Here is a 9077-nt window from a genome sequence, read left to right as displayed (position 1 = left end):
GTCAGCGGATGTCTCTGTTCTTATCATTTGCATAAAAATTAAACGTGTAAATGAAATTCCAGTCCCTCCCTATGTATTTGGCTTATGGAATTGGCCTGAAACAACACTATGACTTGGAGATCTATTAATGAGGCTATGTCTAGACTGCAGGCTTCTTTTGGAAGAATCTTTTCCAGAATAGATCTTCTGGAAAAACATCTTCTGAAAGCAGGGCCGGATTAAGGCATGGGCTAACCGGGCAACTGCCTGGGGTGCCAACCTATGGGGGGCACCTGATGGCAGCTCTAAGGGGCATGCGGCTCCCCTTATAGCTGCCATCAGGCACCGCACACCCGGCTCCCGGATCGCGGGCTGCAGCAGCTCCCAGTGGCCGCCCTGCAGCTGCCGCCCAGTGCGGGGGCCGCGTTAACCCACGCGGCGCTGGCCAGCAGCGTCCTTCCTCCCCACGGCCGCGGGGCTCAGCCCAACCCAGGCAGCCCCAGGCTGTGCGCCAGCAGTGGTAGTCAGGCTGGGCTGGGCCGGGCATGTGCGTCCTGCCGCTTCCAGCTCCACGTGCCCTCCCCCACACACCGGTGTGGGGGCGGGGCTGCACATGCGCCCTCTCCCAACCCAGGGCGCAATTAACCTGTCTGCCCGGGGCGCCGGAATGGCTCAGTCCGGCCCTGTCTGAAAGAGAGTGTCCACACTGCAAAAGCGCATCGGAAAAGAAATCTGCGCAGGGGCTTGGGGTGCAGGAGGGGTTCAGTACTGGAGCCATGGTTCAGAATGTGGGCTCCAGCTGGGCACCACTTACCACAAGTGGCTTAGGGGTGGTGGTGCAATGGAGCTAAGGCAGGCTCACCCCTACTCTGGCCCTGCACCACTCCCAAAAGCAGCCAGCGAACTCTCTCCATCCCTGCCCACCCCCCGTCCCCCTCTGTGGAGATGGGGTGGCGGAAGGGGCACCTTGCCAGCAGCACCCCCTCCTCTTCTTCCTGTGCCCTGCACAGCAAGCAAGAGGCCCCTCAAGTTGGGGGGGAAGCTCCAAGGCAAAAGGGCAGGAGCAATACAACAGTGCATAGAAGGGCAGATGAAGTGCCAGCACTTCACAGCCTCCTGGCCCAACCTGTCAGGATCACCTGTCAAAGGATCCCGACCTACTGGTTGGTGACCACTGCTCTAGTGTGTGTTTGTACAGCTTCTAGCACCGTGGGGCCAAGATCTCAGCTGCTGCTTCTGGATGCTGCTGTCACACAAACAGGTTCTATTGGACGATGAAAGAGGGTTCACATCAAAGTGCTGCTCTCAAGCGATGCAAGAGTCATCTAGCATGATTCTAGCCCATGTTCCATCCCTGATTTTACTGATGCTCACACTTTGTCCAACCAACAGTCACAGTAGCAACTTGTCAGGAGCCTGAAGATCTACTTGTAATTGGTATAAAACGATCCCATTCAGCTACTATCACTTTTAATATGGGGTATGGCCAATGATGGTTTTAGGACTCCCAGCATGCATTGCTTCATCTTGAGCTGAGCAGGCCACGGAAGAGGGAGAGGAGCTGCCCCTTTTCATTACACTCCACAGGCCACCTTTGCTTCCCCAATTTTTTGTGCCTACATACAAATGGGTTTTCATATTGTTAGCTCCCCCTGATTGTTTCCCTCGGCTCAGTTTTGCAGTCCCACAGCAGCAAAAACTCCCGTTGGTATCAGTGGGGGACACACTCTGGAAGGGTTGCGGGAGTGAACGGCTCTAGATCTATGGTAGCTGATGCAGACTTGCTGAAATAGAATGTTGGTGACATTTGTTAAACTTTAATAACTAGCTTACCTGACAAAGCCAGACCTCAGGGATCCTGTTTCCTAAGCACTTTATTGGGTGATTATGCTCCGAGTTTTCTTTTAAAAAATTGCTTGTCTGAAAATATTGTTCTTGCCACCGGGAGAAAAATCTGTTTGTTTCCGCCTCAAAGGAGCACAGCACAGTTGCAGGCTCACAGCTGTTGTTATGAGGGCAGTCCAAGGGATTTGGTTGTGCACTGATCAATAAACTCACCACTGAGGTTTGTAAGTAATGCAAGTCTATGGAAGTCAAGGCATAGACTGAGCATACTTTGGGGGGCTCAGAAAGGAATGAAACACAGATGAATCAAAATTGGTCTATTAAAGAGTAAGATGGAAAAGACCTAGATAACATTTTGTCTGTGTTGCCTACAGTGCTTAGATTTCACAGGGATGGACACGCTATCTAGGTATACTGAGGATTAGCTGGGGAGATCAGTTTAGAAAGCTAAGGCCCATTGTCATGCTTATAGAAGTCAATTAAATATTTGTTATCAAAGAGAGACGAATGAAGCGGATAGATAGTATATTTCCAGTTCTTTGTCTAGCCTGACTTTAAATTTGTAAGCAATGGAGCATCCACTACTTCCCCTCAGAGACAATCCATCTTCAAACAGAACTCACCTGTGGCAAGTGTTTCCTGATAGGCAGATCCACTTGCCTTTCCCCCTTCCCCCATTATTTGGTGTTAAATTGTCAGATGTGACATGCACAAGTGCCACTCACGTGCTGCCTGTGGGCTTTGGATCAGAGCCTCGGTCCCCAAGGGCCACACAAGTTCAAACACAGGGTCCATATAGTCCAGTGTTCTGTCTCAAATTGTTGCTATAACCAGGGGCTTCAGAGGATAGTGTAAACACCCCACAATGGAGAGATGTTGCACAATCAGTCCCCAACATAGATCTGATCCGGGCCCAGTGTGAGGCCTGGTCTATACTTGCCTGGAGATCGACACTACGGAGAGTGATCTCTCTGGGTTTGATTTAGCAGGTCTAGGAAGGACCTGCTAAATTGATCGCTGACGGCACCCCCGTTGACCCTGGTACTCTATGGGGTCATGAGGAGTGAGGTACATCGATGGGAGAATTTTTCCTGTCGATCTCTCACAGTGGGAACACCATAGAAATTCAACGTACGGTACATTGACTCCATTTATGCTATCCATATAGCTGGAGTTGCATACCTTAGATCGACTTTCTCCCTCAGGGTAGATCAGGCCTGGGTTGTGTATGTTCGTGCAAGAGACATGAATGTGACCTTTCAAGCAAATAACGTGGCTTTAAAATTGCACATGTGTATTTTTCTGAGCCATGGTAACTCCTGATGAAGTGCAATGCAACAATAGGTTTTGATCCTGCATACGCTTAAACCCTAGTAATTACTCTCCTGAGTAGCGTTGCTGAGTTCAGCGGAGTTCAGTTGAGTGAGATCAGTGAGTTCAGTTGAGTTGATAGGAGTAAGTGCACTCGAATGCATTGGGATTTTCAGAATTGTGCCCACATTTTGAACTGCAACTTTCCTGTGTATAAGTCCCGAGGGCGAAGTAATGAACAATTGCAGAGATCAGCAATAGCTTAGAACACATTCACTTGGACTGACATAAATCTCCACATTTATTAACCCGAGAGGTAAATATTGACGGAGGTGAAAGGAAGGTCAATATTTACCAGAGGGGATGTCAAAGCAAAGCAACAGTTGTGAGAAATACCCAGGGTGTGTCTGCACTCCTGGGGCAGAAGCTACCTGTACTGGCTGGGAAACACCTAACTCCCTGCCCACAGGGAGTTAACAAGGTGAGACTGGTAGGAAACCTGGGGAAAGCAAACTACTGTACTGGTACTTGAAGGTGGTGAAGCACTAGAATTCTTCCAGGGGAGCACATGCTGAAGTGTTTTGTCGAATAAGGATGGGTGTTTGTGTGGGATGATGTTCGGGCAGATGCTTAGGCCATGAAGCACTTGGTTCAAGTCAGCCAGATGCTTATGTGCTACTTTGAAACAGGGCCTAAAAGTATTATTCTCCCCCATTGTGTATTGGGGAAACTGAGGCAGAAAGAGTAACAACATGCTCTGCAGAAATGCTGAGCATTCCCAGCTCTAGCCAAAGTCAATGGGAGCGGCGAATGCTCAGCAGCTCTGAAGAAATGGCAGTACGGGATTCAGTGACAAAACTCCCACTGGTTTTCATGGTGCAAATTCAGGTCTTATGGGATCTGCCCAAGGTCACAGGGAAGGACATGGGGATCTCTTGGCTCCCAGTCCTGTGCTCAGACTACTCAGAGGAGAAAACAGGTGGGGAGAAGGAAGAGAGGTGGAAAAGGACTCTATATTGATTAAGACTGAAGTAGGGATGTTAAATGTAGATTAACTAATCGAATAATCGATGAGCTATCAATTAGTCAATAAGGGCGCTTCCACCTTTGAACTACAGTTCAAAAGCGGAAGCCCCGCAGGGAGCGCGAGGCCAACAGGGGATTGGCCCCGTGCTCCCTGCGGCGCCTGAGTCTTTGAAATATACAAGTGTCCCACTGGGGATCTTGTACATTTCAAAAGAAGAATCACAGCAGAACCAGCATGAGCAGAGACTGCTTCAGTCCCCACTCGCGCCACTTCCCGCAGTTCCTCTACCTCCCCTGCCCCCCACAGAGACAGTGCTGGGGGGGAACTAACTTTTAAGCTGGCTCCCCTCAGCACGAGCTCCTGCGTCCTCCCCGCTTGCTGTCTCTCTCTGATAGAGGCAGCAAGGGGCGGGGGGGAAGTGACTAGTCACATCACTAGTCTACTAGTCGCTTACATCCCTAGACTGAAGTGTCCTGGTTTCAGTCCGTCACTAACAGCTGGAGTTCAATAAACATTTGGCTGGCTGCAGAGGCAGGAGAATGGGGTGAAGGATTCTACTCCAGTGTGGTGGGAACTTTGCCAGGGAGGTCTGTCTGTGTGTGAGTTTGCAAAGCATTTCAGATGCCACTGGAGTGACTGTGGAAAATTTGAAACTGCCCGATGAAAGTTTGCACAAAAGCCACAATCGCCACTTGTGAATGTTGAACGAGGGGTTGCTGCTTACAGAATTCACAAGGGCTTATTTTCATGCACCAGCACTTGTGACATGGGGATGGGCAATACCTGGCCCCTGGGGAACCAAGCGGTTAACATCAACTTAGCTTCTTCCAGCCTTCCCACAGAAGAAGGGGGGCAGGGGGAACAAAGTGCCTCTCTGAATTCCCTGAGCTGTGGGACTGACCTCGACCATGTTCCTGTTTCCTTTTCTTCCGCTGTTTTGAAAACTTGTTTTGATTTCTTATTATAAACACGAATCCTTCAGGAAAAGACCTTTTATAGAGGTTGGACATTTTTCTAAAATATCTGTTCTAAGTCAGCAAGACTAGAAAATTAACTCACACCGCAGGAAAGGAGCATTCCTTCCGCTGCAGCAGTTCTATGGTCTGTGTTACTGAAGCAGCCAGACTAGATCATCACAATTGTCTCTGGAGGCTTTAAAGTCCTTTGTGGGGACTTTGCGATTTTTCAGGTTGTTCACTCTACAGGAAAGTTTTGTTCCTGAAATGTGATGAGAAGTGGAAAAATCCATATTTCAAAGGGTCCAGAACTGCATGAAATCCAGACGTGAAAAAAATCTCACTCATTTTTCCCACTTCTGCAGGGCAGTGATGTTTAGCCACACTCGGTCAGCTGTGCAATACTTGTAATCTTGGATAACCAAGTTCCGTTTACTAAGAGGCAGTGCTTACGTCATCTTAGTTCTCTCCCTGACTCCTTTTGCCAGTATGTGTCTACTAGGAACTAGGGGAGGCTAGAAAATCAAAATGACTCATGCTGGGAATTTCACGCCTTCTTTCTTTCTCATTTGCTGCTGGCTTTTGAGTTGCCTTGACTTTATCAGACCAAATCACTCTCCTAAATGTGGATCTTTACTTGTATTCTTTGTCTGAGCACATATTAAGCCAGCTGCTCCCAAGGAGGAGGTCAAAGTTAGTCCGAAATATGGCACAGGATGGAGAGAAGAGGTTGGACTGGAGCACTGAGCTGCCCTTGTGATTTCTGCATAGCTGACCTATGAAGGGATTCTTTGGGGTGAGGTTTTGGGAAAGCTTCAGATTCAGTTATCAAATCTAACACATTGTCTGCACTGAGCTTTTTCATAACTTTCCTGCTCTTGCAGCCTCCTGGGTGATCACAACAGCAGGAGATGCCACTGTAGTCTGATTGCCCAGAGAAAATGTTGCCCCTTTGCCATGATCTGGGCAGATGTGCCTAAGACTGACAATTTCAGTAGGTATCAGAGGGGTAGCCGTGTTAGTCTGAATCTGCAAAAGCGGCGAGGAGTCCTGTGGCACCTTATAGACTAACTGAAGTGTAGGAGCATAAGCTTTCATGGGCAAAGACCCACTTCCTACATGCATCTGACGAAGTGGGTCTTTGCCCACGAAAGCTTATGCTCCTACACTTCAGTTAGTCTATATGGTGCCACAGGACTCCTCACCGCAATTTCAGTGGGAGAAACAAAAGACAGAACTATGTAGCACTTTAAAGACTAACAAGATGGTTTAATAGGTGATGAGCTTTCGTGGGCCAGACCCACTTCCTCAGATCAATATGTGGAAGAAAATTGGCAAAATCTTCCACATATTGATCTGAGGAAGTGGGTCTGGCCCACGAAAGCTCATCACCTAATAAACCATCTTGTTAGTTTTTAAAGCGCTACATAGTTCTGTCTTTTGTTTCAGCTACACCAGAATAACATGGCTGCATCTCTATCACAATTTCAGTAGGACGCATTCTTGGAGGCTTTCTCACATGGCAAAATCTTTAATTTATTTGTAATTCCTGGTGAGTCCAGGACAGTCCTGTGCTATGAATACAAATCGAAAGCTCACGATCTGCAGATAGCAAAAGGCAAATTGAGGAGGAGAGCAGGAGGCTTGGATCTTAGCAATCCCCAACATGGTGTTGGCAGCACCATAGCTTACCCAGGCCTGGCTGTCACAGGGAAATCTGAGGGCACCATATGACACTAGAGCTGCCTTTCTCTCACTTGCTTTATTAGCTTGTCCCGAAACACACAGCCCTGGTTTACACTAGGAAGTTATTTCGAAATAACCCCTTTGGTCAAATTTATAAGCGGGGCATCCACACTGGTTATTTTGAAATCTGTACTCCTGCTTTCTTCGGGGAGCAACACTAATTTCGAAATAGTTATTTTGAAATAGCATTCGTGTGGACGATCTGCTACTGCTCATTCAAAATGATTGGCTTCTGGAGGCCTCTCACAGCTGCAGCTCTAACTGGTCTGGCCACACCTGGCATCTCCACTATGCCCCTTCTCCTGCAGAGCCTACAACTCCCAGCAACTTGTCCCACGTTGGAGAGTAGAGAGCCATGTGGGATGCAGCAGCAAGCAAGCCAGGAGTGACCCCAACGCTCCCTCAGATCCTCCCCCAGTTGCCAGCACTCATGCTGGGACACAGGAGAGCTGAGGCTTAGACTGGTGCGGAGATCCTGGACCTCATTCAGGTCTGGGAGGAGGAGACCAACCTCCAGGATCTCCACACCAGAAAACAAAATAATGGCAGGTCTCAGTCAGGTGTCCTGTCACCTGGGGGCCGGGGCGAGCTACTTACACAGCTCCAGGAGGGTGGCTTTCTGCATGCGGAAGTTCTGCAGCCACTGCTGGTCGTCCCATCCCTGCATGACGTTGCAGTCACGCCAGTCCGAGCTCGTCTCCCGCTGCCAGAAGTGGTGTTCTGCAGTGTCCAGGGGATTGAGAGGCATGCGCAGCAGCAGGAGTGCCCGGACCTGGGTGATCAGGGCCTGCAGTCTGGGCTGCGGTTCATCCTGCAGGTCCTGATCCTCATCCTGCTGGAGCAGCATGCGAGTGATGTGGACAGACTGAGCCTACCTCTACTTTGAAGCACCTCCAGCTCCATAGCGTGAGAGCTGTGGCATCCACAGGGGCAACACTGAGTCTGTTTTGTGTCCCATGGGGGCAGGGAGACCGTGAAAGAGCGTGTGAGACACAGCCATAGAGAGGAGCCCCCAAAAGCACGAGTCTCAGTTTGCCTGACCGAGCAGCCACAAGAAGTCTCTGCCCTTCTGGTGCCCTCCCCAGCAGGCTTCCAGGGGCTCTAAGTCCACAGTAGTCTCCACATACAGTGTGGATGCACTATTTCGGAATAATTCTAATTAATTTCAAGGCTTCCCTGTAGTGGGGACACTCTATTTTGATTTTGTTAATCGGGAGTTATGATGTCAATTTGAAATAATTTTCTAGTGTAAACATGCCCTAAGGTTAGAGGCAGGGAGGCCAGTGTACTGGTCACTCCGGTAGAACCCTGGGTTCAACTCCTTGCTCTGCCACTGACCTGCTGCAAGGCCTTAGGCAAGTCACATAATCTCTCTGTTGCCCCTTCCATTCTTTGTGTGCCTTGTCTATGTAGACTGTCACTCCTTGGGGCAGGGATTGTCACTTACAACATGTAGGTGTAATGTAAAAAATCACATGGGCTTAAAAAATAAAAAAGCTGTTTTAAAAATCACGAGCTTTTTAAAAATAACATCCCTTTTAGGGCTTCCTGGGCTAAACAGTATCACCAATTTTCATGATTTTTGGTGTCTTTCTTGAATTCTTGAAGGCCCTGCTGGGGGAATCATGAACACCCCAGTTTTCATCAAACAAACAAACAAGTAAAAAGTTTCTTGCTCTCATGGCTGCAGAGAAAAAAACTTTAAAGCTTGACCCAGGTGCCCCCTGAAGAGCCAAAAAGGAACACAAAAGTTGTTATTTTTAAAACACTCATGATTTTTAAGCCAGCTTTTTTATTTTTTAAGCCCATGTGATTTTTTGGAACCTTTGGGACTGACCACACTGATACCACATTGCAAGTGATAATGAATGAGGAAAATGGGTGAGAGTAGACAAGACTGGCTTCTGATCCCATTAGCTGGGCAGTCAAGCGTGTGTTTGAATGGCCAGGGCAGAACAAGCAACTGTGGTATAACCTTCAGATGTCCTGTAAAGCTTCAGGCTGAATCATGCAAATATCTAGGTAATATGGCAAGGGGTGCTGTGATTAGATTAGATTGGGTAAGTCTTTGCAGTCAAAAAAAAAAAGTGTGGTCTTGATTTAAAATAGGAGTGAAAACATGGCAACCCCATGTCCTTAACTCAAACTCCGACTCTGAGTTGCTATCTCTTCACTGCAATTGTATCCCAAATAGTCAGGCCTGGTCCTAAACC

At 48.4% G+C, this 9077-nt stretch overlaps 1 protein-coding gene across 1 annotated transcript in view; it reads left to right on the top strand.

Moving 5' to 3' along the window:
- The first annotated feature begins 3496 nt into the window (after positions 1–3496).
- TSKU (tsukushi, small leucine rich proteoglycan) overlaps positions 3497–9077 on the top strand; it is a 37093-nt gene continuing 31512 nt past the window's right edge. Inside the window, exon 1 of the mRNA XM_006133589.5 lies at positions 3497–3616. The gene's annotated coding sequence lies outside the window, so the exon portion shown is untranslated. The remainder of the gene's footprint in view (positions 3617–9077) is intronic.

This window comes from Pelodiscus sinensis, chromosome 1 (assembly GCF_052426305.1).
Source record: "Pelodiscus sinensis isolate ZL-2025 chromosome 1, ASM5242630v1, whole genome shotgun sequence".
Classification (NCBI taxonomy): Eukaryota; Metazoa; Chordata; order Testudines; family Trionychidae; genus Pelodiscus; species Pelodiscus sinensis.
This window is presented reverse-complemented; position numbering and strand designations above follow the sequence as displayed.